The following is an 8,646-nucleotide window of genomic DNA, read 5'->3' as shown; positions in this document are numbered from 1 at the left end:
CCCTGGCCAATCGGGACATTGTCCACGTGTGCGGAAATCAGTTCTCGGGTAGGGATTGGCTGCATGTGATGTTCCCGTGCTCTCCACGCTCCTCGCGCACCACTTCCTCGAAGTTGTTTACAACTTCGAGCACTTAGTGAGCTTCCACTAGGTGCCATCTTTAAGATGAGCGCTGTGGGCGATGGGCGGGGGCGCTCCACACAACACCAGCTTTTTCTGGGCATCCACAGGGACTTCAATCATTTCTAGAGACACAAATAGGCCTTGGAAGCCATTCCCACTTCTCCACTTTAAGTAATGGGGTCCCCAAACTCCTGACCTCAGCACATTTGGTAGAGGGAAAGACTGGTGCAGATTCTTCCCTAGTCTTTCTAAGAGGCATTAAAGTTTCTGATTTCCAAAGTGACTTAAAACAATTTTGGAGTCTTCGAAGGAAGAGAGGGCCTGTGGTTAAAGCAGCTAGATTCCACATGGCCAACTGTGCAGTTCATGTCCCTGACCCAGTGGCTTGGAAGACACACTGGGCACATGTGCATGTGTGCCCAAAATTCACAGAGGAGAATGGAAGAGAAGGAATTGTGGCATGGGCATCCACCTTGCGGCATGCTGTCTCACTTTCCCTCTCTCTCTCTCTCTCTGGTGAACACATAAGTCCCATAGCAAAACCAAATTAAATAAAAAAAGAGAGACAGAGATACAATTCACAAGGCTGCCTGCCAACACAATTTACACATCACCAAACAGGTTCAAAGTTTAAATTTTCTTTTTTTTTTTTAAAGACTTCCAGTTATGATTTTGAACTTTTGTTAATTTTTTTCTAAATTAAAATGATCCAAAATATTAGGCTAAGAAAATGTTTAAGCACCATTTAATTACAGTCAGGCAAATGTACTCTATTTCTCACATATCCTATGGCAAGTAATTATGTGGATAAGAGTTCACAACCATGGAACTTACCATTGACTTGACTGTGTCCTTCCTGAGATGTTACATGTGTTACCACTTCTTGGTTTTTATGTGCACTTTCCTTGCCTATAAGAAATATAAAGCAGGGACCAGCAGATGACTTAATGGTTATGTTGCTAGTTTCCCACATGGCCAACCGTAGTTTCAGTAGACCCAGAGGCCTCAAACTCATGGTGTATGTGTGTCATGGGGTGTGTGTGTGTGTGTGTGTAAGCAAGCCCAAAATCCTGAGAGGAGACTGGAGGAGAAGGGATTGCGGCATGGGTATTTCTCACTTTATGTCTCTCTATCTCTCTGGTGAGCACATGTGCCCTATAGCAAAAAAAAAAAAAAAAAAAAAAAACTAAAACATTTATCCAAAATGATATTCTTCCATGCTTCAAAAATATCCCAAACCTTTTCCATACCTTTTGAAAGTCACACGTTCTTACTTTAAAAGATGGAAGTATATCTTAGTAAGGAGACTGTTAGTTTGCATTCCGTGAATACCTGCTATGGCAAAGTGCCACAGATGAGGTGGCCTTGAAAAATATTAAAACAAATGAAAATGGAATTTCAGCATTTACCAAAACTCAGTATTTGGAATTTACACACACACACACACACACACACACACACACACACACACACGGTCACTGCATACAGCCTAAATACAAAGAATTATTTGAGGATCATTATAATAATCCAAAATATTAGGCTAAGAAAATGTTTAAGCACTATTTCATTACAGTCAGGCAAATGTACTCTATTTCTCACATATCCTATGGCAAGTAATTATGTGGATAAGAGTTCACAACCACAGTATCATCATACTGGAGTTCACAATCTCCAGTATCATTATGTTAGTAGTGAACATCTACTAACATAATGATACTGGAGAATGTCTATAAAGGCCTTACTCATATTACCAAGTTAACTCTTCCTCAAAATAGCAAAAGAAATGGATTCGAGATTACTTGTGGATAAGTACACACATAGATGAACTAGCAATAATTTAGTCACACAGAGAATGCACTAGAAAAGGACACATATTTGAGAAGATACACAAAGTAATTTCAGGAAGGTCTCTAGTACTGAACTAGTTGAAGATGTCTCAGAAAATAGGGTTTACATATATCTCTAAAAAACATAGCAATGCTAGCAATATTTGGGATAACTAATAAAACCTGTATCTTGCTTCTGAATTACTCATTGATGCTACAGAAATATATCAGCTAAATTTTCATAAGAATAGGAAGAGCTATGTCTGGTAAATCAATATGACAGACTACACAGAATGGACTGCAGATCTCATGCAGAGTTACCTGAAAGAAAGCATTCAACTTGTTCAATATCAGCTTGTTTCAAGGCCATCCCTCACACTTCTATTTTCCCAGCATTCCCCTGGTTGTTTGGACACAGTTCCCTAGTTCCCTAGTTCTGGGGTGCAGTGTTAGGAACCTTCATTCTTCCATATCAAAACCATGTCCTCCAATTGCTGTGCCACTATGACTAATGCTGCATTATCAAAAGAGCATTAATGGGGACCAGCAGGTGGCATGGTGGTTAAAGCGCTGGACATTCCCACATGGCCGACCAGGGTTTGAGTCCTGAATCTGGTGGCTTGCTTTCTCACTTCCTTTCTCTCTCACTCTCACCCTCTGTCTCTCTCTGGTCAAATTAAGAAATAAATGAATGAATAAATAAAAAAAAAACCAAATAATTATATTAAAAAAGCATTAATGGAAGCTGGCAGGGTATCAAGATTCCTGGTAAGGGCTTAAAAGATAATGAAAAAAAAAATCTCACTTTAACCAGAGACATACATGCAGGTTATATACTGGACTCCAGTTAGCAACAGTATTGACTGCTACAACATGAAAAGTTAAGGGTTTCTCACCATTTGAGAGGTCTGACTAAGATTTTAGGGGGGAAATGTGCAAAGTGCTACGTAGTCTCCTCTCTGCCTTTGGGATAACAAGAGAGATCATGAAGAATGTTCAAATTTCATACATTTACAGAAAATATAGAGGCAGGATTTTCTAGGTTTGAAAGAAAATTATTTTCAGTTTTCCCCAGCAAAATCTTTCTACCTTTTCAAAGCAAGAAATAGATTGGTTCTGAGGATCATTTTTCCCCTCACATTGTATTGCTTTACAAAATATATTAAACTAAAATTATAAACAAAGCTAGAATCTAATTACAAGTACACTGCAATTTTCTTCTGAAACATTTTAAATTAATTAATTTACATTCATTCCCTGAGCATCATCACAACATTCTAAATGTGGTTTCCCATCTAGAATATACTGTATAGTGGCTTAATCATACATGTTGTCATTAATTTTCCATTTCTAGTTTCATATATATACATGTATATATTTATTTCACCCTTATTTCTCACTCTCTACCATTTCCAACCTTCCTCCCACACTATCTTAGGTGTCTACAGTTGTTTTCCATTCCTTTTTTCCTCCACATTTTACTGATTCACAAAATTTAAGTAGTCTAACTCATTCAATAGCAAGTTTAACTGGTATGTACCTATCAGTGAGTACATGTCTGACTTTATGTGTGAAACTCTGAGTAGCATGAATATACGGTAAGGTAGTACTTAGCTGATGCTATAAAGCTTACTATGGTCATTAAATAGGTATTTTTAAATATATTTTTTTAATTTTAAGAAAAGCAGTTTTAGCTTTAATAAATCAAAAAAATGCTAAGGAACTTTGCTTAAAACTTAAAGCCGGGAAACAGGTTAGAATTCTGTTCAAATAGTAGGTACATGAACCTATTGGCAGCTCAAGACAGAACAAAAATCCTTAAAATGGGAAAACAAAGCCTAGAAGAAAATCAACAATGTTTTAGTCAAAAGTCATAAAATGCTATTTCACCAGTTCAGTCTCATGTACTTAATTAATCTATCTTCTGTTGTGGTTTGATCTTCCCGATCAAATTCTGGGACATAATATTCAAATCCAGACTTGTCCTTATGATTAACTTGGCCATTTTCTTAGTTTCTGAGTTCTTATTTCTGTATGTCTGTATTTAATTTTCCTGGCATAGTACTCCCTTGAGAACTTCTTGGAGATCTGGTCTGGTGTTGGTAAATTCTTTCAGGTTTTTTTTTTTTTTTTTAAATCTGAGAATGTTCTTTTCTTTCCATATGAAAGATAATCTTGCTGGGTACAGTATTCTTGGTTGAAATTGCTTTTTCCTTAATACTCTGAATATATTTTCACATTCTTTTCCTCTCTTGCATTATTTCCAATGAGAGGTCTGCTGTTACCCTGATGGGATATCCTTTGTAGGTAACTTGCTGCTCTCTCTTGCTAATCTTAGTATCTTGTCTTTGTGTGTGGTTTTGGTCAATCTGGCTAAAATGTGTCTTGGAGACGATTTTCTTAGGTTGATTCTATTTGGGGTCCTTTGTATGTCTTGAGACTGGATCTTTGAGTGTCTCTCTAGCTTTGGAAAGTTTTCTTCCAGGATTTCATGGAATAGATCTTCAATGTCCTTATATATCTCCTCGCCTTCTGGGATACCAATTATTTGGATGTTTGGATGTATGATGGTATATAGTATTTCTTGTATATTATTCTCAGTTTTTTGGGCATTTTTCTGTCTTCGTGGTGGATTTTTCTAGACCAATGATTCTATCTTCTACATCAGAAATTCAATTTTCTATATGATCTAGTCTGCTTTTAATACTTTCAAGGGAGGTTTTGACTTCCTGTACTATAGCCATTTGATTATTTTTTATAGGTATATTTCCTCTTTTAGATCTTGCAAGAATTTCCGCACCTCCTGGAACTTGTCAGCTCCTTTATCCTGCCTCTTCTGCAGTTCATGTCTCTCTTCTCTTCCATCTCTGTTAGCTTTGTCACTATGAATATGCTAAATTCTTTATCAGACATTTCCATGAGTTCCATTGTACTGAGGATGAAGAGGAGTTATTCTTTTCCCTTGGAGGAGAGGTATTTTCTTGCTTTTCCATATTTCTTGTGACCCTGTAGTGATTTCTAGTTATCTAATGGATGGTGCATTTCTTCCTAATTCTTTCTTTTTTTTTTTTTGGAGAGGTTTTTGCTATAGGGCATGTGCGCTCACCGGACAGACAGAGAGACAGAAAGCAAGAAATCACCCCCCAGGGGGATGGTCATGCCACAATCCCTTCTCCATTCTCCTCTTGGGATCTTGGGCATGCACACACACGCGCCTGAGTTTTAAGCCACCGGGTCTGGGACACGAAACATGGTCGACTACGTGGGAGTCCAGCGACATAGCTATTACGCTAACTGCTGGTTCCCTCTTCCTAATTCTTGAAGTTCAATCTGAATGTTCAGAGGCATGCAGGAGGAGGTGCTCTGCAATCACTCTTCTGTTCTGTTTTCACTCTTTGTACATCAGATTCAGTGGGGTTAGAGGAACATTCTGACCCTAATCATATTCAGTTGTTTGGATCGTGTTCACTTGGATCTTCTAGGCACTTAGTGTGTAAAGGCTGAGCAGCAGATAAATATAGATAAAGAAAAAAGGAAAAGAATTAGAGACCAGGAATGAAGAAGAAGAAGAAAAAAATAAAACATTCAATTTTAATTTTAAAAGGCAAAAAAACTCAAGAAACAAAACTGTGCAGTGTGCATGTGCACCACACAAAAGCAATATTTCATAGCTCAAGTTTGGTATCCATCTCAGGATGGGCCCGGCCTGGGTTTGTGCCTTTTCTAAATGAAATGGGGAAAGGCACCAATCAGCACAATAGAGGAGAAGCTTAAATGCCCAGAGACTACTTCACCTTCAAAAAAAATTAAAAGTCACAGGGAGACAGTGAGATAGAGAGACAGAGAGAAATAGAAAGAGACAGAGATAGCCCTACCCACTAGAAATGAATCTGGAGAGAGAAGTATTAGCAAAAATCTTCATATTTGGTCAAGGAAAGCAATCTTTGACAGCTCAAGTTCAGTATCCATCTCAGGATCAATAACTACAAGTTTATAATCACATGAAAAATTTTGAATAGCATAATAAATTTGAAGTGAGTGGACTCTGTTTTGGTTAAGCCATGAATATAAAAAAAAATAATTGTCTGGACAAGAGACAATTACCTTTTAAGATTTTTACATAATGAGTTTTTTACTTATATGCAGTCCTTGTACTGTGATTTTATTTATTTATTTATAGACCACAGATTAGTTTATCTTTAACACCCATCATGCCATGAATTCATAGGGAATAGGTTCCAGTAGCTCAGGCTCCTTTCCATTGGTTCTCACAAAGTGTGCTTCTCTGGGTGGAGCAGGCTGGCGCTTTAGTTGAACCCAGGTACCTTTCTCTTTGGCTTCTTTCTTTTTCTGGTCATTTTCCTTTACTCGTTTTAGGAAGCTATCTCTGCTCTTTGAATGTTTAATATGCTCAATACGCATATTGATTCTCTAGGCAAGAATCTTGCCCTTAACTTGTTTGTTCACAACAATGCCAACAGCATGCTGGGTAACATTGTAGACTCTTCCAGTTTTGCCATGGTAACATTTGTGGGGCATTCCTTTTTGAACAGTACCCATTCCCTTAATGTCTACAATATCACCTTTCTTGTAGATTCGCGATATGTCGCCAAAGGAACAACTCCATGTTTTCTAAAAGGCCTAGAGAACATATATCGGGTGCCTCTCCTCTTTCCTGTTCGTTATTTTGGTTAATTACTGGAAGATGGCAGTTCCGGCCAAAAGGCTGATTTTATTTTTTAATATCTTTTACTGCTTTAGAGCAGAAGTGTGATGCAATTTATTATTCCATTGTAAATAATGTAAATTATTTAATAAAGGCTTCTACAATATTCCTACACAACTGATAATTTTAAGAACTGACATTACATGGAAGATACTCAAGTTCTTATTAACCCTTTGAAGACACATAATCCACAGAAAGTGTTTAAGATAAAACAAGGCATGGGGGACTGTAGGGTGGCATGGTGATTAAGGGCGTTGTACTCTCACATGGCTGATTACAGTTCATAGCCCTAATGTGGAGGCTTGTTTTCTCACTTTCTCTCTCTCTCACTCCATATCTCTCTGGTCAAATTAAAATAATAACTAAAGGGAACCAGCAGTTAGTGTAATGGCTATGTCACTGGACTCCCACGTAGTCGACTGCGGTTCACGTCCCAGACTTGGTGGCTTAAAACTCACGCCGGGCGTGTGTGTGTGCGTGCCCAAGATCCTGAGAGGAGAATGGAGGAGGAGGGATTGCGGCGTGACCATCCTCCATGGGGGTGATTTCTCACTTTCTGTCTCGCTGTCTCTGTCTGGAGAGTGCACGCGCCCTATAGCAAAAACCTCTCCAAAAAAAAAAAAGAAAAGAAAAAAAAAATAAATAAAGTTAAAATAATTCTTTAAAAAAAAAAAAAGAGGCATGGTAAGGGCTAGTGGAGGTATAGTGGTTAAGGCACTAGACTCTCAGTTACTTGACCATGGCTTGAATCCTGATACTGGCAGTTTGAAAATGATGCTTGGTGTTTGTGCGTAAAATCCTAAGAGGAATCTGGAGGAGAAGGGATTGCAGCATGGACATAAGCCCTTGGGAAAGATCTCTTACTTCTGTGCTATTTCTCTTCAGCAAGTGTATATGCCCAGTGACAAAAAAATCGACCAACCAAACAAACAAACAGAAGACATTTTTAAGATACACATTTTTTGGTTTTAAGAGATTTTTGGTCTAGGGCATGTGAGCTCACTGCAGACAGAGTGAGTGAGAGAAAGAGAGAAATCACAATTCTCCCCAGTAGGGATGGCCACTCTCAGGATTTTAGGCATGCACACATGCACACCCAGCATGAGTTTAAGTTGTTGGGTTCAGGACTCAAATTATGGTTAGCCGATCTCTTCTCACCTGCTGGCCCCAAGACAAAATATTTTGAAGCAATGTTGGTTCTAAGCTGACTCGGGGTCCCCAAAATGATCTTAGAAATAAATGAAAGGTAGTTTAGAATCGGTTGTGCCAAAATGGAAAACACTAATCAAAAAGTCAGCATGCCTGGGACCAGCAGTTAGTGTAATGGCTATGTCGCTGGACTCCCATGTAATCGACCATGGTTCGTGTCCCGGACCCGGTGGCTTAAAACTCATGCCAGGCGTGTGTGCATGTGTGCCCAAGATCCTGAGAGGAGAATGGAGAAGGGATTGTGGCGTGGCCATAACTCCTGGGGGGTGATTTCTCGCTTTCTGTCTGTCTGTCTGGCGAGCGCACACACCCTATAGCAAAAACCTCTTTAAAAAAAAAAAAAAAAGTCAGCATGCCTGACAAAAACCTTTTAAAAAAAAAAAAAAAAGTCAGCATGCCTGACAACTATCATGTGATCCTAGGAAAGTTACTTATCTCCTCAAATCCAAAATTTTAAATCTTTCTTATAGGCAGAAATATCTTGACAAACTCTTCCCAAACTACCAGGGCAACCATCAGGGTAGAGAGATCAGCAGCCTATGTCTAGATGCCAAATTTGAAGGCAGACTAGGATTTAAAGATCTCAGACTCTAAATACTCAAGGAGTGGACATTTACAGAATGGAAACCTGTTTGGAAGGCACTATAGATAGATCCTCTCAGGTGCAACAGGGTATTCACCACAGGACTCACATCTTCAAGACTCCTTTAAGAAGTATACTTCCTAGACTCTACCCTCCTCAACACAAAGGACCTTTCCCTA

The 8,646-nt window shown here is 38.7% G+C and overlaps 1 long non-coding RNA gene across 1 annotated transcript in view; it reads right to left on the bottom strand.

Annotated features, from left to right (window-relative positions):
* Positions 1 to 6: 6 nt before the first annotated feature.
* The window catches only part of LOC102482394 (uncharacterized), a 10,044-nt gene continuing 1,404 nt past the window's right edge, over positions 7 to 8,646 (bottom strand). The window contains exons 2-3 of the long non-coding RNA XR_335239.2: positions 958 to 1,032; positions 7 to 245 (exon numbers count right to left, since the gene is read on the bottom strand). This is a non-coding gene — a long non-coding RNA (uncharacterized LOC102482394). The remainder of the gene's footprint in view (positions 246 to 957; positions 1,033 to 8,646) is intronic.

Source organism: Tupaia chinensis, unplaced genomic scaffold (genome assembly GCF_000334495.1).
Source record: "Tupaia chinensis unplaced genomic scaffold, TupChi_1.0 Scaffold000365_1, whole genome shotgun sequence".
NCBI classification, from domain to species: domain Eukaryota; kingdom Metazoa; phylum Chordata; class Mammalia; order Scandentia; family Tupaiidae; genus Tupaia; species Tupaia belangeri.
Note: the sequence above shows the minus strand (reverse complement) of the source record. Positions and strands in the feature narration are given on the sequence as shown.